General features: G+C 46.3%; 1 long non-coding RNA gene across 1 annotated transcript in view; it reads left to right on the top strand.

The window, feature by feature from the left end:
- The first annotated feature begins 8256 nt into the window (after positions 1-8256).
- The window catches only part of LOC148453838 (uncharacterized), a 232600-nt gene continuing 219002 nt past the window's right edge, over positions 8257-21854 (top strand). The window contains exon 1 of the long non-coding RNA XR_015874864.1: positions 8257-8444. This is a non-coding gene — a long non-coding RNA (uncharacterized LOC148453838). The remainder of the gene's footprint in view (positions 8445-21854) is intronic.

Here is a 21854-nt window from a genome sequence, read left to right on the forward strand (position 1 = left end):
CCCACTGCACATGTCAGACTTATTCTTTCTCTCTCGGAATTAATATGACTTTTGAGTTTACCGCAGGGGCCTACTGGCAGCCACAGCTTTTTAAATCAATACAGCAATATGTAACCTCTCGTCCCATATGCGCAAAGAAGAAAGTTCAACATACACCTTCTGGTGGTCAGATGCAGCCACTTCCTATACCTCCAGGACCTTGGAGAGACATTTCAGTCGACTTCTTCTAAAGACTTCACAACCAATCTAGTGTTTGCTGTTCGGCTTTCTAAAATGGCCCATTTTATACCATTGACCAACGGATCACAGCGTCACCATCTTCTGGCCAAGGTCCCCAGTTCACATCTAGTTTCTGGAAAGCCTTTTGTAAGGCTCTGAAAATCAAACCCAAGTTATCGTCCAGTAATCATCCACAAGATAATGGGCAAACAGAGCAGGTAAATAAATCTCTGAAACGCATCTGTATTAATGACTAACAACATAATTGGTAAAGTTACCTGCCGTTAGCAGAATTTGCTTACAACAATGCTCAGCATTCTTCTACGTTGTTTAGTCCATTTTAAAAAAGATTACAGATATCACCCTCTAAATTAAAGAAGACCTGGAAAAAGATTAACAATAATTTTACCAACGCACAAGTTAATTATAAAAAATAAACAAAAACAAGGACATAGGAAACGTGCACCAGCTCCACAGTTCTCATTGGGCAACAAGGTCTGGTTCACAACAAAGATATTGAAATTATCTTAGACCTCTCCAAAGTTGTCTAACTACAATGGGCTTTTCCTATCACTCAGGTTCAACCTGAAGTTACTGTTAAATTTAAATTTCCTTAACCAATAAGAAGAATTCATTCCATCTTTCATGGCTACAAGTATAAAGGGCTGTCCCTTCAACCACAAATAAACATTCCTCAGTTACAATTCTTGGCTATGAAGAATAAATTGTTGACTGAACTCTGGAGTCTAAACTCAAACAGAAAAAACTTTACCTTTTGATCAAATGGTTACGGAAGGAGGAAAGTTCCTGGGAGCCTCTTGAACATGTTGATGCCGCCCGTTGGGGCCGGCACATTTTTTAATAAAAATCCAAGCAAACCTGGAAACTCTGAAAACCTTGTGAGCAGACGAGAGACTTCATCACAAGTTTAGTTACTGTGGTCTTGTACCATGTCATACAGCCGTTCTGCTATTGGGTTCCAGTATTTGTAATTACAGAGTGTAAACTCTGGTATCCACATGACACATGGCTCAATAGAGGTGGCTTAATAGGCTGTGGGTGCAGGGTTTGCCCCCTTTAACCCAGGATAACCCCTTTATCCTGCACGCCGCTATGAGCATAGGCATTTCCCAGGATGTAGTCACAATGTTGACAGGCAACGTGTCGACATTCTCACATTACAACTGTTGACATTCTCAGACTGTCGACAGTTAAAATGTTGACATTGTCAGAGGTCAGGGTTAGGCTGCATGTCGGGGGGAAGAGGTCAGGGTTAAGCACTAGAGGGAGGGTTAGGGATGGGGAGAAATACTTACCCGAATGTCGGAGAATCGTAGGTTTGACCCAGAAGTCAAAGTCACACGAATACCAGGACCTGAAAGACGCCGGTCACCAATGGGCCACAAGGGACGAAATGTCGACATTCTAACATGTCGACATATCATACCCAACCCTCATTTCTCTCTACTTCAGTTTTGCAACATGGCTAAACTGAGAGTTTATAAATAACTGTTAATAAATAAATAAATCTATCTATCTAGCTATCTATAGTATCTCACTCTCTGGGGGTTTCTACATCTCCACCATTTGGGCCTCAAGGTCCTTGCAAGGGCAGCAAGGCCCTTTGGTCCTTGTTGGATGTTGCCCTATTGCTGCTGGTTGCAAAGGGGCACCCATAACAGTTCAAGCTTCAGGACCCCAAAAATGTTGATCCACCACTGTCTCTAAGTCAGGCAGATAGATTATAAGCTCCACTGGGACAGGGATTGATGTGGATGACAGTTGTATTGGCTAGAGATAGGTCTATTCCCTATCTACTAATATATAATAGTGGCTGGTCAGATCAATTTAATGGTCTTTCACAGCTGCCAGAAAAGGGAGGGGTTTAATGTAGGCTAAAAAAAACAAAAAAAAACAAACCAAAAACTGCCCCAGCACACTGCAAAAGATCAGCAATAAGATTGGAATACTTCATATAGAAATGCAGATATCGTTGTTGCATATTTACAGAGATATGTTTAAGCCTTCTAGCCTTCAAGGCGCCTCTGTACCGTGCTGTATGTGTTATTATCATGTGGCATAACTGTATGCAATTATATGACTCAAAGTGAGTGCTATTACCCTGAGTCGTGAGGGTCCCCAGGAAAAGCAACAGTCGCACACCCCTAGTTATGGCACCGTGTGGCAGTATGTACAGCACAATTCCCCCATTACTTTCCCCATATCATAGTGACAATTAAAAATAGCAAATTTCATTATTTATTTATTTAAAAAATAAGTAGTATTAGTGGGATATATTTATGTTATTACTATTTTGGTTTTTTATTTTTTTTATTTTTTTTTGTGAATGTGGCTCTTGAAGCCATTTCCAACCTACATGCATGAAAAAGCAATGCCAGGTCACGCAGATACACAGAAGACAGGCCAATATAGCGGTGAGACATCTCTTACTGTTGCCAGCTGGTATCGCTGGATAACTGATGTCACTACACTGATCTGGCAATATTTCCTAAGTATGCCCTATATCCACTTAATGATAAATAGACCAATATAGCTTAAACATGCTCATTCTCAAAGTCTTAGTGGCATATTAAATAGCCACGGCAAGAACCTGTGACCGTGATTTTTTGCTATTCAATTGGAAAAACGTGTTAATATAATGGAGCTGTCATTGGGGAAAATTGGCAATTTTACCTGGTGGTAACTTTTAAAAGTCCGTATTTTAATGTAAAAATGGCAGGAGATATTGCCTGATTCCGACATGTACGCTATTCTGTTATTTACGTAGTTGAGCGATTACACTGTACAACAACTACTTTTAATTTGTTTCCTTTCTAAAAAACAGTCATACTTTACTAATTTGAGGTCAAGACAAACAAATATGAATACTTCAGAATGTTTTTATTTTATTAGCTCTAGTTTTTGAGCTACACTACTTGCAGTATATATACATCAGTAATACATACAGTCATAGTCAGGGCCGGATTAACAGGGGGCGGCAACAGGGGCGGTCGTCACACACCTGAAGGGCCGCCACACCCATCGGGGTTAAAGTGAACTGGAGGAGACTGAACCATTTCCGCCTCCTCCGGCCAACCTAACCCCGGCGCCACAGGGAGGCACCATTTGCCAGGCGCCCGCTGAGATTGTAACCAGCGGGCGCGCGGCTCCCTCCCTGCAGCGGTAGCCGGAGACTGGAACTCAGTCGGGAGCTCCGCCTTCTGGCTCACCAGTGCACTATGGGACGTCTCTCCCATAGTGCAGAGGAGCAGCCGAGCGGACTTGACGTGGACGGCAGCGGACGTGGGACTTAAGGTATTAGTTTTTTTTATTTTGTGCAAGCGGCTCTTCTACTGGGGGCTACTCGGGGGGTATTACTACTGGAGGCATTATTTAGGGGGGACATTACTCGGGGGGCACCACTTCTGGGTGCATTACTCGGGGCATTACTATTGGGGGCTCTACTACTTGAAAGCGGGGCATTACTATTGGGTCACTACTACTGGGGGCATTTATACAGAGGGTACTACAGGGGGCATTACTACTGGTACCCCTACCACAGGGGGCATGACTACTGGGGGCACAACTACAGGGGTATTGCTACTGAGGGCATTTATACAGGGGGCATTACTATTGGGCACACATAGGGGGCATGACTACTGGGGGCATTACTATTGGGGTCACAACTACAGGGGTATTACTACTGGGGCATTTATACAGGGGGCATTACTATTGCGGACACTACCACAGGGGGCATGACTACTAGGGGCACTACTAATGGGAGTATTGCATAAGAGGCACTGCATAAGGGGCACAACTCCTGGGGGCACTGCATAAAGGGCACCTCTACTGTGGGCTCTGCATACGGGGCACTACCACTACTGGGGTCCCCATTGCGCATACCCCCAGTTTGTCACATTTAATAGGGGCCCCCACATGTTTGTTGCCCAGGGGCCACCATAGACATTAATCCGGCCCTGGTCATAGTGAATAGCATTTTCAAATAACCTGATATTTTTTCTGGATACACCATAAATAAGTTGTTTCAATTCAATCGCAAATAAGAACACAAAACATAACATACAGCAACCGAAAGTTCTATCTCACACAGTGACCTATTCATGAGAGTGCTTTCTCTTTGCTTGTCGCTTGTACTCCTCTTCTGGGGCATCTCTTGTCACTGTCCAACAGTGGTCAGCAAGCATAGAGATGTTCCACCTACCCTGATATCTTCCTTCCATTGCTGAGATGTCTTGGGATCGCTCACCACGCTCTTTAATCACTGCACAGCAGGTGTCAGGGAAGAGTCCCGATGAGAGTCAAGAAAGTGGATTTTGAGCGACATGTTGCAGCCTAATTGATGATAATCTTCTAGAAGGTTGTTCAAAATCTCAATATAGTTTCCAGTTATTCTGTTACCCAAGAAGCCATGCACAGCACCTCTAAAGGCTCCCCAAGCTGCTTTCTCAGTAACCTGGAGAACTCAGTAATAGTTTTCATCCTTAAGAAGTTGACTTGATTTGTGGGCCAACAAAGATTCCTTCCTTAACTTCAGCATCACTCAGAAGTAGACATTTTCCTTTCAGGTCCTTGAAAGCTTCTCCATCATAGTTCATCCCCTTTATAAAGTTCTTTATAAGTCCGAGTTTGATGTTTAAAGAGGGCAGAAGAATTTTGCTTTGATCAAGCAGAGGACTGTGATGGACATTATTTTCCATGGCCTGTAATGACTTCATGGCCTGCAATGACTTCATGGCCTGCAGTGACTCCATGGTCTGCAGTGACTCCATGGCGTGCAGTGACTCCATGGCCTGCAGTGTCTCCATGGCCTGCAGTGAGTACATGGCCTGCAGTGAGTACATGGCCTGCAATGACTACATGGCCTGCAGTGACTCCATGGCCTGCAGTGACTCCATGGCCTGCAGTGTCTCCATGGCCTGCAGTGAGTACATGGCCTGCAGTGAGTACATGGCCTGCAATGACTACATGGCCTGCAGTGACTCCATGGCCTGCAGTGACTCCATGGCCTGCAGTGTCTCCATGGCCTGCAGTGAGTACATGGCCTGCAGTGAGTACATGGCCTGCAGTGACTACATGGCCTGCAGTGTCTCCATGGCCTGCAGTGTCTCCATGGCCTGCAGTGACTACATGTCCTGCAATGACTACATGGCATGCAGTGACTCCATGGCCTGCAGCGACTACATGGCCTACAGTGACTACATGGTCTGCAGTGACTTCATGGCCTGCAGTGACTTCATGGCCTGCAATGACTATATGGCCTGCAGTGACTCCATGGCCTGCAATGACTTAGCATTTTTGTATTCAGGTTTGCCAACCTATATATTCTCTAGATGCTAAAATTCCCTAGTATTTAATAAATTACCCCCACATCATCATAAATGGTCTAAGGGGCATATTCAATTAGGTGCGAAAAGTCCCGTACTTTTCTCATGCCAGACTTTTCGCCGACATCGCTGGTTTTCCAATGCGGAAAAGTATCGTGCTCGTTCCCACTTATCCCAGTATTCAATTAGAAATCGGCAAAACAGGACCCGGCGAATAGTCCTGTCAGATTTGTGGAAATCAGCCTGACATCCCCCTAAAGATGCACTGACATTGGGGATCACCATAGAAACCCCGAATAGACCTGCTGAAGGCATTTGGCTACTTAAATGATCTCAATAGCTGCTATTTAGCGTCTTTGCAGAAGTGGTGAAGAATAGTATTTAGCCTTTTTTTTGCAGAAAATAAGTAGTCCCAGCAAATTTGGGGTACATGAAAATGGGTGCTAGCTTATTTTAAAGTTGCTAAAGTGAACTTTTAAAAAACATAAAAAGTCCACCTGCCGCAACCACCTGCAAACTTAAAAACACCTGGGGCATACTTGGGGCCCCCCCTGGAGTCTATTTCACTAGTTTTTTTTAAACTTTTTTGACACAGTTTACCTTGGTGGGGCTGTCCCAAGGGTGCAGGGGGGTTCCCGCAAGTTTGTACCCCAAACCCCAATTCTGCACTTTTTTTTTCGACAGCTTTCATAGGCAAATATTTTTCGCCTATACCAATGCATTGACTTTCCGCACCGGCGAAAAGTCTTTGGAATTGAATACGGGGATAAGTTTGCGCCTGGCGAAATGACTTCACCGGCAAAATTTTTCCATAGAAACTGACTTTTCGCACCCAATTGAATATGCCCCTATATCTCGGAACCGAGAACTTACTGAGAGTTTTCAATGTCACATTCGTTTCTTCCAATACTGGAATCAATCAGAAGTTACTATTTTCATGTCGGAAACATTTTTCACTATTGCGCAGTGTTATCGGTCGACAGCTCATGTGTCACAGTCGCACTGCGCACTTGCCAAGGAATCTTTACGATGCCACTTGCCGTGAGTATTACTTTGCAAAGTGATTGACAGTCAGGCACCGCTTGGGGGGAGGTAACTGGGAGACGCGGCACAAAAAGCAGGTGTGTCCCGGCCCTTTTCCGGGTGTGACGTAGCCCACAACTACAATCCCATATGCAGATTAAGTAAAGTGGTTTCGACAGCTCAGTTCAGGCGGCCATTTTGCGCGGGCTACTCAGATGGCCGATTATCGAATGATCAGTGATGGCGGCTGCGTATTAGTACGCACTTGCGTCCCAATACATTTCCAGCTGGTTACATTGTAGCACAGCAGCCGTGTGCGAGATCGCAGTTGCGAATGCATTAGCGTCCATCTCTGAATCAGGCCCATAATAGTGCAGCGCCTCTAGTACACCCCTCCTAATGCATATATTTACATTCGTTTAAATAGTTAAATATGGTCAGTAAAGATAATTAAGTTTTCACGAAAATTTCTCTAAAAAAACAGAGATGGTGTTATGATATAGGACATATTGATGTGAGGAGTTGAAATTATTTTTTCCCACCGATATTTTACTACTTGTATGTACACATAAATCTCAAAAGATACATTTAAATGTACCTCAGAATATTCTAAACACTTTTATTTGCTGAAATACGCATGTTGGTCATTATTTATAATTCATTAATAGAAGTTATGAAATCCAACCTGTGACATAACAGCCTCCTATATGCCTATGGCCGCTAACAGCTTCCCACACTGTCCTTATGGCCACTTGCTATCTTATTTTACACTTTTTGGGGATTCAGGACTATTTCCCTACTCTTTCAGGCACATCACATAGATCGTAGACTGCAGAACAAAGGCGCGATGCCCGCGGATTGGTGTTGCTGCAGCACAGTCCAAAATTCAAATAGAGTTGCCACACCAACTGCCACCCCAAACGCTGCCAAATTTTGCCGGCCGGGAATCACCGGCAGTTGGTTTGACTCCCCTATTTGAATTTTGGAGCCGCCACTACTTGTAACTGAATTGCCCCAGCTGTTCACTCACCATCCGGGGCCCCCTCCTCTCTCCGGTGGCCGTGGCATACTGACTCCTGGCACTAGTCTGTGCTCGGAGTCTACGGTGCATGCGATTTCCCTACTACACATGCGCAGAATCCTGGGAAAGTGGCCGCTGCGGGCATTTTCCAGGCGTTCTGTGTAGTGCCTCTCCAGCTGACGTGGGACTTCAGAGAGGTAAGTTTTAGGAGGTATAGGTGCAGGGTGTGCGGTGTAGGCTCCCCTGCACCCAGAGGCCTGCACACACCGCACCCATTATATATTGATTTACAGTACGGAACTCGCGGCTAACTGAACTTCAAGAACGTGCCGCAAATTTCCGAACATTGAATCAATGAACCGGCAGCCCAATGACAACCCAACTTGCCAAGAGTTTCCGCAGCAGCTGAAGTGTTTCTCTTTCACAGTATCACCTAAATTCGTTTTAGCACCCACTGTCATACACATATCTGCAGCCTGACAGTGATCAGCTAGTGTATCTATAACACTGACTTAGCTGCTACAAATCATAGTATTTCACTGGCTTTGCCCCTGCCCACCATCCACACATTGCAGCCAAGCCCACCACCCAGAGGGCAACACTTGCCCCAGCAGCAGCAGCAGCTCCTGAGTGGGAGACAATGCAAGATGTGAGCGGTGATCAGACACCCAGGCTCTGCTGCTAAACTTTGCAGAAGTGTCAGTGTGGAGGCTGCCAGAGAAGGAGTGAGGTGCTGCAGATAGCAGCATGGACCGGTGCGTCTCAGCCTGATCTTGTCAGTGCGCAGGAGAGCGGAGCGAGAGGGGCACAACTCCGGCTGGGGCAACGTTCCAAAGGTTTGCATTGCATTCTATGCCCCCCCTCCCTGCTACTCTGACACCCACTCCCGGCCTTTTCACCGCACCCCCCTGCCCTCTGCATCCCACCCCTCCATCACTAGCTTGCTGTACCCCCCCTTCCTGCCTGTCCGTGGGTCCGGGGAGTGAGTGTGGCTGTGTATCTGAGTGGAGGGAGGTGTGCTGGGGGGTGTGATAGCAAAATTCCATGCAAATGACCGCTCTGCCTGTAACAAAAGCCTATACTGTAGCTATAGAGCTGGAGAGAGAAAACCTGATCTGACAGTGTAACAACCTCAGGCCACTCGCCATATTTTTGTTTATTCATATCCAATTCCCCCCCACCCTTATTCATTCTCTCTCTCTCTCTCTCTCTCTCTCTCTCTCTCTCTCTCTCTCTCACACACACTCTCTCTCTTCTCTCTCTCCCTCTCTCCCTTGACATGCTTGAATCTCCTGGCTTGCCATTATATTTTCTTTCCTCCTGCATCCCCCCTGTCGCTCAGCGTTATTATTGTGATGATGTTATTATTGTAATTGTGTTTTCTGGTGAAGATGGGGGGTGGTGGAGAGTGTCTAAGAATGTTTCTCTGAAGGCAGCCCTGTGCCCATACTTTACTTGTGCTAGATTAAAGAAACATGTCCATGGATAGAGAGAGATGGGGAATATTGCTTTCATCTCCTAATCCATCATAATCCTTTTGTTACTAGTTTATTATCATCTTAATAGGAACATACTCAAAGACTGGGTCTATGTTACTAAAGAGACCAAGGAGACTTCTTTTAGTTCCGGTTGCACTACCAGAAGAAAATGACAAAAAAACTCAAAACAGAGCACATGGCTCGATATGGCATAGATTGCAAGCTCCTAGGTCCAGCAGCTGTTGCAGTTTGGCAGCTGTACAGATACATAAACACAATCATTTGCTGCACGAGGGGGTTGGGTGAGAACAGGACATGATATTTGTACTCTGTATTGCACATTGGATATTAACCCCTCTGTTGCTAGGGAACATTGGGTTACTTGTTCGTATCCCCACTGCCTCGTCCACAGCACGGATGAGGTTAAAAGTAGAAGAGTGGATGGAAGTGTAATGGAAAGGGGCATGCGGAGATGGGAGTCAAAAGGCTCCTGGGTATGTGAAGTGTGGATGCTGGCAGTGATTTGCTATCATGGATTCTAAATAATTACTGTCAAATAACTGTCAACGTCGCTTCACGGTCACCAGGAAAGATGAATAGTGTGAGCTCGTTGGCGAAGCTGCGGAGGATCGTACAGGGGTGTGTGCCTGGCGTGGAGGGTGGCTTTTATAAAATGAAAGAGATTTTTGATAGGGATTCTTAGGAGCTGAGTTGATTAAGCAGCAGCGAAAACAGATTTTTTTTTTGGGGGGGGGGGTTGAATATGTCCGTGACAACATGGAGAGGCTTCGGTTTTGAAAGGACAGTGGTGTCTAGCGGTGGTCACTGCTTCAGGCTGATGTGTTGGGAGGATGGAGTGAAACAGATCTTGACAGATCGTATAGCTGAGCGGAAGGTGCCCCAGTGAGGTTTTTTTGTTTTGTTTTGTGTTTTTTGCTCGTCCTTCACTGAACATCTCTCTGTGTCACTCTTTTGATTTGTATGGAGAGCAGAAGTGATGGTGTGAATGGGGGCATGCATGTACTGTAAGTAGGATTTCATTTCTATCGATCACGTACGGTACCAAGGCACACAGAAATGCAGTATTTGGTTGTGTCGTGCAGTCACTCTCATTGATTAAGGCATAACTAACACCGATGAAACTCTTTAGGGGAGGGGATGTTGGAAAGTTGTCTTTACTAATTAAAATAATTGCAGTATAAAAATGTAAATAATAATGTTAATAATAATAATGCATTGAGCTATCAAAGCGGCAGATATGATATGTTTATGTTTGAGATAAATTTTAATTTTTCGGTAATAATTAGCTACATCTTACAAGTCCGGTTACTAGCTTGAGTCCATCCTGTAAATGTTTCTGTTACAATTGTCCTCAGTTTTCGTATTGTATTGTGGTACAGTAATATAACGGTAAGGTGGGTTTGATCTAGAAGATGATAGTGTAAGATTTCATGATTTGGGAATTTGTAGTCTAAAGTGGGTCAGAGACAGATCTCATATTTTTTATGTGCACTCTGCACACACATATGTAGGATGTTTATAACATATGTCAATTAACCTTGCAATAATTGGGACTAAAAAGGGCTGGGACAAGGAACAGGCAGAAGGGGCAACGGGCTTGCGTCACTGGGGGTAAAGACATTTAGGAGGCCCATATCCAACACTGAACACACAATAGGAGTTCCTGTGTGACATTTTCAGTTGTGCTTTTCCAGGTATTTTTTATTAGATATATTTCTGCCTACAGTACATCTCGTTGGAAGACAGAAACTGATAACACTGGGTGACCCAATATTAGTATACCGCCACAGTGTGACAACCATTCCACCAATATTAGTACACCGCCACAGTGTGACAACCATTCCACCAATATTAGTACACCACCACAGTGTGACAGGGCCATTCCACCAATATTAGTATACCGCCACAGTGTGACAGGGCCATTCCACCAATACTAGTACACCGCCACAGTGTGACAACCATTCCACCAATGTTAGTACACTGCCACAGTGTGACAGGGCCATTCCACCGATATTAGTACACCACCACAGTGTGACAGGGCCATTCCACCAATATTAGTACACCACCACAGTGTGACAGCTATTCCACCAATATTAGTACACCACCACAGTGTGACAGGGCCATTCCACCAATATTAGTACACCGCCACAGTGTGACAACCATTCCACCAATATTAGTACACCACCACAGTATGACAGGGCCATTCCACCAATATTAGTACACCGCCACAGTGTGACAGGGCCATTCCTCCAATATTAGTACACCGCCACAGTGTGACAGAGCCATTCCACCGATATTAGTACACCGCCACAGTGTGACAGTCATTCCACCAATATCAGTACACCGCTACACAGTGTGACAGAGCCATTCCACCAATATTAGTACACCGCTACACAGTGTGACAGAGCCATTCCACCAATATTAGTACACCGTCACAGTGTGACAGGGCCATTCCACCGGTATTAGTACACCGCCACAGTCTGACAGAGCCATTCCACCAATATTAGTACACCGCCACAGTGTGACAGCCATTCCACCAATATTAGTACACCGCCACAGTGTGACAGAGCCATTCCACCAATATCAGTACCCCGCTACACAGTGTGACAGAGCCATTCCACCAATATTAGTACACTGCCACGGGGTGACAGAGCCCCACCAATATTAGTACACCGCCACAGTGTGACAGCCATTCCACCAATATTAGTGCACCGCCACAATGTGACAGAGCCCCATCAGTATGTACACCGCCACAGTGTGACAGAGTCATTCCACCAATATTAGTACACCGCCACAGTCTGTCAGAGCCATTCCACTAATATTAGTACACCGCCACAGTCTGACAGAGCCATTCCACTAATATTAGTACACCGCCACAGTCTGACAGAGCCATTCCACTAATATTAGTACACCGCCACAGTCTGACAGCCATTCCACTAATATTAGTGCACCGCCACAGTCTGACAGAGCCATTCCACTAATATTAGTGCACCGCCACATTCTGACAGGGTCATTCCACTAATATCAGTAAACCGCCACAGTGTGACAGAGCCATTCCACCAATATCAGTAAACCGCCACAGTGTGACAGCCATTCCACCAATGTCAGTACACCGCCACGTTGTCATTATGGGGTATTGGGGCAGATGTCTGAAGCCCTGGGAAGTGATAAAGTGTAGAGTGATAAACGATCAACCAATCAGCTCCCAACTGTCGTTTTTCAAACAGAGGCTGGAATAAGGCTGTAACATAACAAAATGTGGAAAAAGTGAAGCGTTGTGAATACTTTCTGGATGCACTGTATATATATATATATATCCATGAATTTCTATATGCACACATATATAACTGTTTGCGTTTGGGGTATATATAGTCATGCAAATTCCGATAAAAAAAAAAATTGTCTCCATAGTTCACAAACAGTCCCTAAAACTAAATTTGTCCCCAAAAAATTATATTTATATAGAACTAGTCATTTTTGACTTGAGGAGCCTGCACACACCAAGCGTCTGTTGTTTCCTTTATTGCTCCTCTCTCTGATGTCACAATTAGATAATACATACCACAATTTCTTGTGGTATGAAACGCAATTTAATTCATCCCGCACAGACAAACCAAACAAAAATTCAGAAAAAACCCAAACATTTTTGTCTCCATAGTTCATACACAGGGCCTGATTCAGAGTCGGATGCTATTTGCGGACGGTCGTTCAAAAAATGGGGCCGGCTATTTAAATTGAGCACGCGCTCTTTGCGGTTTGTTGACGCCTCTATGTCTGAGTGAGCGAACGAAAAATGCGCTCGCTATTTTGTAAAGACGCCCCTTTGCCGTTCGCATCACACGTCATCTCCGGTATTTATTAGATTAATCGGGAACATCGAAAGGCATCTGAACTGCTCACAGTGCTTGTGGTAGGATTTACTTCCCGCTATCACTGCGAGCAGTTCAGGCTAAAAGACAACCAAGTGACGTGGTCGATGACGCTCCTTTACTTATTATGCACTCCCATTAAACGCCCTTTTGACCGTTAGGCACGCCTGCGTTCGGATCTCCACTCCCCCGTTTTCAAGCACCTTCCCCTGTTACCACCCACAAACGGTACATTCTGTCAATCAAATTAGCAGCCCCTCGCTGTTTAGCAAGCGCACGATTTCCGACTGCAATGACTGGTTTGCGCATGCGCATTACGACCCATACGCATGCGCAGTTGTGCGAACGAGTGGCCGCTTATGAGCGGCTCTGAATCAGGCCCACAGACCCAAGGAGTTCAATTTTCAAAAAAAAAATTCTGTGTACAGACACAACCATTACAACTTTGTTATAAGTATAGATACTCACAATACATGAGCAAAATGAAAGGTTCCACCATTTTCTTTTTCCTTTTTTTTAAAGTTTTTGATAACCCCTTCGGCGACATTTGGAGATATTGAGGAAATCTGAAATACTTTGGTTAAATAATTCCCAGGTAGGAAGCAGAAAGACAGTTAGTTCTGAATTTAGGAAGAGCTGTGGCAGGACAATGAGAAATGTGGAAGCTTTGCAAATGCAAATGGCACAGAACAGAATAGGGCGGACACAATGCAGTGCGATGGCTGTACCTATAAAGTCCTATTCATACTTAATATTTTCAATAAGTGTAATGAATTCAAATGGATTTATACTGTACATAGGTGCACTCATTGTAATGTGCTCACTTAGGGCCTGATTCAGAGCCGGACGCTATTTGCGGTCGTTCGTCCAGAAAATAGGGGTGGCTATTCAAATGAACCGTTCGCTCTTTGCGGTCTGTTCACGCCTCTATATCTGAACGAGCGAACAAAGCTTGCGGTCGTTTTTTTGGAAACTACGCCCCCTGGCCGCTCGCATCCTACGTCATGTCCGCTATTTATTAGATTAATCGAGTACATCGACCAGTGTATGAACTGCTCGCTATTCTTGTGGTTGGTTTTTCCTACCGCAATCATGCGAGCAGTTCTGACTATAAAATAACCCAGTGACGTGGTCAATGACGCTGCTGTATTAATTATACACACCCATAAAACACCCGTTTTGACCTTTAAGCACGCCTGCGTTCTGATCTCCACTCCCTGTTTTCAAACACCTTCCCCTGTTACCACCCACATACGCCTCATTCTGTCACTCAAATTAGCAGGCATTCGCTATTTAGCGAACAAACGATTTTCGGCCGCACTGACTGGTTCGCGCATGCGTATTACGATCCGTACGCATGCGCAGTTGGGCAAACATCGCTCGGAACGAACGAGCGGCCGCTTACAAGCGGCTCTGAATCAGGCCCTTAGTTCAGTGCGATGGCTTTACGTATAAAGTCCTATTCTTACTTAACATTTTCTACAAGTGTAATGAATTAAAATGAATTTATACTGTACATACAGTAGGTGCACTCATTGTAATGTGCCCATTTGGTTCAGTGCGATGGCTGTATGTATAAAGTCCTATTCTTACTTAACATTTTCAACGAGTGTAATGAATTAAAATGGATTTATAATGCATATAGGTGCACTCATTGTAATGCAGCCACTTGGGACTGATAATAGGCTCACATCTCTGCTCTAAGGGCCTGATTCAGCAAGGATCGCTGATGCGATCGCGGCAGCAAGCCCGTACGCAGTTCTTCTACGCAATTATGCAAATGACTTCGATTGCAACATAAAGACGCCCACTTCCCTTTACTCATATCCGTAATACCTTGTAAGTCTGCGAAAACATCGGTAACATCGAGTACCATCGGAGCCTCACGCACAATCAAGGTAGGTCAGACCTCACTCACAAACTGCTAAACTCCCTGTCGATATCTAGAGGTGAGGCTGCGTATGCCGTCGCAGGGGCTTAATTATGCACGCCCCTGTGACGGCGTTGAAATGCACTGGCACGCCTGCGTTTCGCTGAACCCCCCCCTCGTCACCACCCCTAAACGGTTACTTCCTGTCAATCACTCTGCGATGGGTCTGCATAGTCGCTGTGATCGCATTTTCCGATCGCAGTGGCTGTTTTGCGCAGTGCGATGCATGCGCAGAACATAACAATCGACCGGGTGCGTGCGTTTTTTGCACTTGCGATCCTTGCTGGATCAGGCCCTGAGTTTGTTAATGTTGAGATGTTCAGATTGGCTTACTTGTTGGCATAGACCCTCCCACTTTAAACTTTACAGGAACACGTGCGAGTTGGCTGATCTGTACTATTATGTGCTGCTGGTATCATTCTAATGTTCTTAGAGTGTCCATGCAATTACTTGCAATGTACGATCGCTTATTCTGGCGCAAGGCACAGGCAATGTGCAATCCATACATACGGTAGCCTAACATCATGCATTTTCCTGCGCAGGTCTAAGGGGGCGCTAGGTAAAATCCACAATGTAGGGGCAATATAGGGTGCCACGGCTGGCGTTCACATGCCGACGCAACTACGCAACGCCATACATCGCCCCTACATCACATTTAATTGAATTGTTCCCTAAGAGCCTGATTCAGAGATGTACTCGTACATTAATCACACGGCGGCTGTGTGATCACATGCTGATGCCGCAGGAGGCGTCTTGGGTCAATAGACGCCTCCTTGCGGCATTGGATCACTTGCGTGAACACCGGTCTTCTAAGTAACCCTCTCTTTGGATGACCTGGGAATATATACGCTGCTGAAGACAATGAAGCTGTGGGGGTCATTCAGACCCACTCGCAAGCAAAGTTCACTCACAAGCGGGTCGATGTTGTGAGAATGCGCAAGCCCACGACGGAGGGAGCTCCGTCGTGCGCTTGCGCGAGACCCGGCGAGCGACGAGAAATACGCCCAGAAAATGGAGGCAGCATGACTCCTTTTTCTGCAACGCAGCCTGACGCCGCCCTCGCTCCGTCCCCAAACGGCCACCGCCGCGTCCCCAAATCGGGCTGCTGCGTCCAGGGCACTGCGAGCGATCTCACACTATCTAGTGATGAGCGCGAACCGCTCCGAACAGGTGGAATCCGAGTCCACCCGAACGCAAGTTCGGGTGTTCCCGCCTGACTCGGATTCCACCTCGAGGCCGAACGTCACCCGTCTGGCGTCGGATTCTCGCGAGTCCTCGTGAGAGCCGGGTGACGTTCGGCCTCTATAAAAGGCGCGGCGCCCGGCTGTCAGCGCCATGTCGCGTGGCTGTATCCAGACGGAACAGTCACGCTTAGTTAGGTAGTGATAGAGAGGGGAAAAGCGAGACTAGTGTTAGATGTGTTAGAGAGAGTAGTTCTACTTCTTGCCACTGTGTGCTCCGTGACTGGGCTTAGCCCACTGTGTGTATATTATACAAGCTCCGTGACTGGACTTAGCCAACTGTGTGTATTATACAAGCTCCGTGACTGGACTTAGGGCCTGATTCAGAGCCGGACGCTATTTGCGAACGGTCGTTCAGATAAAGGGGCCGGCTATTTAAATTGAGCGCTCGCTCTTTGCGGTCTGTTGACGCCTCTATGTCTGAGCGAGCGAACGAAACATGCGCTCACTATTTTGTAAAGACGCCCCCTGGCCGTTCGCATGATACGTCATCTCCGCTATTTATTAGATTAATCGAGTACATCGAAAGGTGTCTGAACTGCTCGCAGTGCTTGTGGTAGGTTTTACTTCCCGCAATCACTGCAAGCAGTTCAGGTTAAAAGACAACCAAGTGACGTGGTCGATGACACTCCCTTACTAATTATGCACTCCCATTAAACGCCCGTTTTGACCGTTTGGCACGCCTGCGTTCGGATCTCCACTCCCCGTTTTCAAGCACCTTCCCCTGTTACCACCCACAAACGCCTCATTCTGTCACTCAAATTAGCAGGCACTCGCTGTTTTGTGAGCGCACGATTTCCGACCACAATGACTGGTTGGTGCATGCGCATTATGACGCATGCGCATATGTGCGAACATCGCTCGGAGCGAGCGGCCGCTTACAAGCGGCTCTGAATCAGGCCCTTAGCCCACTGAGTGTATTATACAAGCTCCGTAATTGGACTTAGCCCACTGAGTGTATTATTTATATTATACAAGCTCCTTGACTGGGCTTAGCCCACTGAGGGCCTGATTCAGACCCGGACGCTCTGACCAGGGCCCTCCTACATGAGAATGGAGCGGCCTCTTCGACGCTCGCATAGCTGTGGGTGACCACCCACAGCTATAGCGAGCGTCCATGATGATGGTCGCGATGGTCAAGACCATCGCGACCATCGGGCTGCGACGGAGACCCTGCGGTAGGGTCTCACTGCCGCAAGCCCTGGAGTGATTTTGGCTCTATCAGAGCTAAAATCACTCCCACTGACATCACTACTGATGTCAGTGGGGCCGGCTTCAGACGGTAGGCGTTCCCATTGGAACGCCTCCGTCTGGCAGCCACGCCCCCGGCACGCCCACCAAAGGGGGCGTGCTGTCAATCAACATCGACAGCACGCCCCCTTTGGTGCGAGACCTGGAGCGACGGAGAGCCCGTCGCTAGCCGGGTCTCGCGCATGCGCACGACAAGGCTCCCTCCGTCATGCGCAGTAGGGCACCATCGACCCGCTTGCGAGCGTCCTGCGCTCGCGGGCGGGTCTGAATGACCCTCTGAGTGTATTATACAAGCTCCGTGACTGGACTTAGCCAACTGTGTGCACTGTGTATTATACAAGCTCCGTGACTGGACTTAGGGGGTCATTCAGACCCGTTCGCGAGCCCCCTGTGGTGGGCGTGCCGGGGGGCGTGACTGCCAGACGGAGGCGTTCCCATGGGAACACCTACCATCTGAGTCCGGCCCCACTGACATCAGTAATGATGACAGTGGGAGTGATTTTGGCTCTAATAGAGCCAAAATTACTCCTGGGCTTGCGGAAGCGAGACCCTATCGCAGGGTCTCGTCGCAAGCCCGATGGTCAAAGACCATCGCAACCATCTTTTTGGCCGCTCGCATAAGCTGTGGGTGGTCAACCACAGCTATGCGAGCGGCCAGGAGGCCGCTCCAAATTTAGCTGGGACGGCCCTGATTCAGAGCGAGCGCTCTGGTCAGAGCGTTCAGCTCTGAATCAGGCCCTTAGCCCACTGAGAGGGGTATTCAATATGAAACGTTAACTTCACTGTCGAAGTTAACGTTTCATATCGGAGTTTTTACCTGCGTTAAAGTATCGGGCGCGCTCCTGCTTATCCCCGTATTCAATATAAAATTAACGGAAACGGGAAACTCCGAAGTTGGATTTGTGTAAAGTTACGAATTTTTCCTTTAAAAAATTGTAAGACCCCCCTAAAGTTGTAAAAACATGGGGGAACACTATGGGTACCCCCGTTTTAGCCTTTAAATGAAAGTCGGGGATTTAAATAGCCGCAGCAGGTGTTTTTTTCCCGACATTGAAGAAGTGTTGCAGAAGAGGACTTAGGTTATTTTTTTCGTTTTTTTAAGTGGTCCCATCAAATTTGGGGTACATGAAAACGGGCACTAGCATATATTTAAGTCCCTAAAGTAAATTTTAAAAAATTCTGGAATTGTGCACCTGCCGCTATAATTCTATTCTAGAAAACATCTGCCGCATACTTGCAGAATAGCCCTGAACCTATTTCCCTATTGTTATACAATTTTTTCCCAATTTTTTTTTTTCACCCCAATTTTTTAATACATTTTTGGGGTGTCCCTATTTTTTTTTTTTTACTTTTATTTACACTGTTCTTTTTTAAATGTCATTCCCAGGGGTGCAGGCTATTTTTTTTAAGCCTGCACCCCTAAACCCCAATTCTGCACTTTTTTTCGACACCTATTCAATGGTGAAAAGTTATCCCCGTTTTTTATCAAAGACTATTCAAAACTGCGATAAGTCTTTGAAATTGAATACGGTGTAAAAGTAAAACCTGCGATAATGACGTCATACCTCCAATATTAACGCAAAAACTATGTTTTCGCTCCCATATTGAATACCCCTGCGAGTGTATTATACAAGCTCCGTTACTGGACTTAGGGCCTGATTCAGAGCCGGATGCTATTTGCGGTCGTTCGTTCTGAAAAAAGGGGTGGCTATTCAAATTAACTGAATCAGGCCCTTAGCCCACTGAGTGTATTATTTATATTATACAAGCTCCGTGACTGGGCTTAGGGCCTGATTCAGAGCCGCTCGTAAGCGGCCGCTCGTTCGTTCCGAGCGATGTTTGCACAACTGCGCATGCGTACGGATCATAATACGCATGCGCGAACCGGTCAGTGCGGCCAAAAATTGTTTGTTCGCTAAATAGCGAATGCCTGCTATTTTGAGTGACAGGAGGAGGCGTATGTGGGTGGTAACAGGGGAAGGTGCTTGAAAACAGGGAGTGGAGATCAGAACGCAGGCGTGCTTAAAGGTCAAAACGGGCGTTTTATGGGTGTGCATAATTAATACAGCAGCGTCATTGACCACGTCACTTGGTTATTTTATAGTCAGAACTGCTCGTATGATTGCGGTAGGAAAAACCAACCACAAGAATAGCGAGCAGTTCATACGCTGGTCGATGTACTCGATTAATCTAATAAATAGCGTACATGACGTAGGATGCGAGCGGCCAGGGGGCGTAGTTTTCTAAAAAAACTACCGCATGTTTGGTTCGCTCGTTCAGACCTAGAGGCGTGAACAGACCGCAAAGAGCGAACGGTTCATTTGAATAGCCAGCCCCTTTTTTCTGAACGAGCGAGCGCAAATAGCGTCCGGCTCTGAAATAGGCCCTTGGCCCACTGTGTGTATATTATACAAGCTCTGTGACTGGACTTAGCCTACTGATTGTATTATTTATATTGTACAAGCTCCGTGACTGGGCTTAGCCCACTGATTGTATTATTTATATTATACAAGCTCTGTGACTGGACTTAGCCCACTGATTGTATTATTTATATTATACAAGTTCCGTGACTGGGCTTAGCCCACTGATTGTATTATACAAGCCCCCTGTAGAGCCCCCTGGTAATGCCCCTGTAGGTAATGCCACTGTAGTCCCACTGTAGTGCCCCCTGTTAATGCCCCTGTAGTGCCACATACACACACAAAAAAAATAAAATACTTACCTTAAACCCCGCTCCTGTGACTGCCGCCGTCAGGTCCGCCCGGCTGCTCCTCGGAACTATGGGAGAGACGTCATTACGTCTCTCCCATAGTGCCTGTGGGGAGAGCTGGAAGCTGGGGTTCAGGAGAGAACTCCAGCCTCCGGCTAGCACGACGGTGCAGAGAAGGAGCCGGGCGCCCGCTGGTAATAACATCTCAGCGGGCGTCCGGCTTGGAGTCTCCCTGCAGCGCCGGGCTGGAGGACACTGGCGCCGGGTGCAGCGGTGCACTGGTGCAAGTGCACCTCCAGCCCCCCCCCTAGTTGCGGCCCTGCCTTAAGACAAGGATTATCTTTTTCCAATAAGCACTAAGGTGCATCTTCAACATGTTTAACTTGATATATAACTTTCTTGATATTACGTTAATTATTGTAGAAGGAATATATTGTTTGACTGGAGTTTTGGCTGTAGGTCCAACTATAGTTGGAGTGCCAAGGGTCTGGGATGATTTTGTTCCTCAGGTAGTTAGGCCAAATTCCACATTCATGGAGTTTGTCTGTTATACAGAGATTTCTGTTTATAATTAATTACTCTCTTACTGAATGTACTTTTTTGTGGATAGATTGGACTTTTGTGTACCACCACATTGGATTTCTTTGGATTAGTGACAGACCAGTGTGCACCAGGTTGTTCCTACCTGTGCTGCCGGCCCCTCGTCCCCGAACACAAGTAATGAGATCGTGCTAAGGGGGCGGGACAGCAAAGGGCGCATTTAAGCCCTTTTACCGCCCTCGATTTAGATTGGCACTGCTGTTATAACATGGAATAATCTGCTGGTATAATGACATGAGCTGTGCAGCTTCTGCTGGTATTATAGATTGGCACTGTATAATATGGTTAGTGCTGAGTGTATGAGAAGGGTACTGCGTAGGCTCTTATGGAATAAGATTGGCACTGCTGGTATAACGTGGAAGACTCTGCTGGTATAGTGATGTTCTGGTTACAGATTAGCACTGTATAATATAGTTAGTGCTGAGTGTATGAGAAGGGTACTGTGTAGGCCCTTATGGAATAACATTGGCACTGCTGGTATAACGTGGAAGACTCTGCTGGTATAGCGACGTTCTGGTTACAGATTGGCACTGTATAATATAGTTCGTGGTGAGTGTATGAGAAGGGTACTGCATAGGCTCTTATGGAATAAGATTGGCACTGCTGCTATAACGTGGAAGACTTTCCTGGTATAGCGACGTTCTGGTTACAGATTGGCACTGTATAATATGGTTAGTGCTGAGTGTATGAGAAGGGTACTGCATAGGCTCTTATGGAATAAGATTGGCACTGCTGGTATAACGTGGAAGGCTCTCCTGGTATAGCGACGTTCTGGTTACAGATTGGCACTGTATGATATGGTTAGTGCTGAGTGTATGAGAAGGGTACTGCGTAGGCTCTTATGGAATAATATTGGCACTGCTGGTATAACGTGGAAGGCTCTCCTGGTATAGCGACGTTCTGGTTACAGATTGGCACTGTATAATATTGTTAGTGCTGAGTGTATGAGAAGGGTACTGCGTAGGCTCTTATGGAATAACATTGGCACTGCTGGTATAACGTGGAAGGCTCTCCTGGTATAGCGACGTTCTGGTTACAGATTGGCACTGTATAATATGGTTAGTGCTGAGTGTATGAGAAGGGTACTGCGTAGGCTCTTATGGAATAAGATTGGCACTGCTGGTATAACGTGGAAGGCTCTCCTGG

The sequence above is a fragment of the Taudactylus pleione genome, unplaced genomic scaffold (genome assembly GCF_031769625.1).
Source record: "Taudactylus pleione unplaced genomic scaffold, aTauple2 ptg001084l, whole genome shotgun sequence".
Lineage (NCBI taxonomy): Eukaryota > Metazoa > Chordata > Amphibia > Anura > Myobatrachidae > Taudactylus > Taudactylus pleione.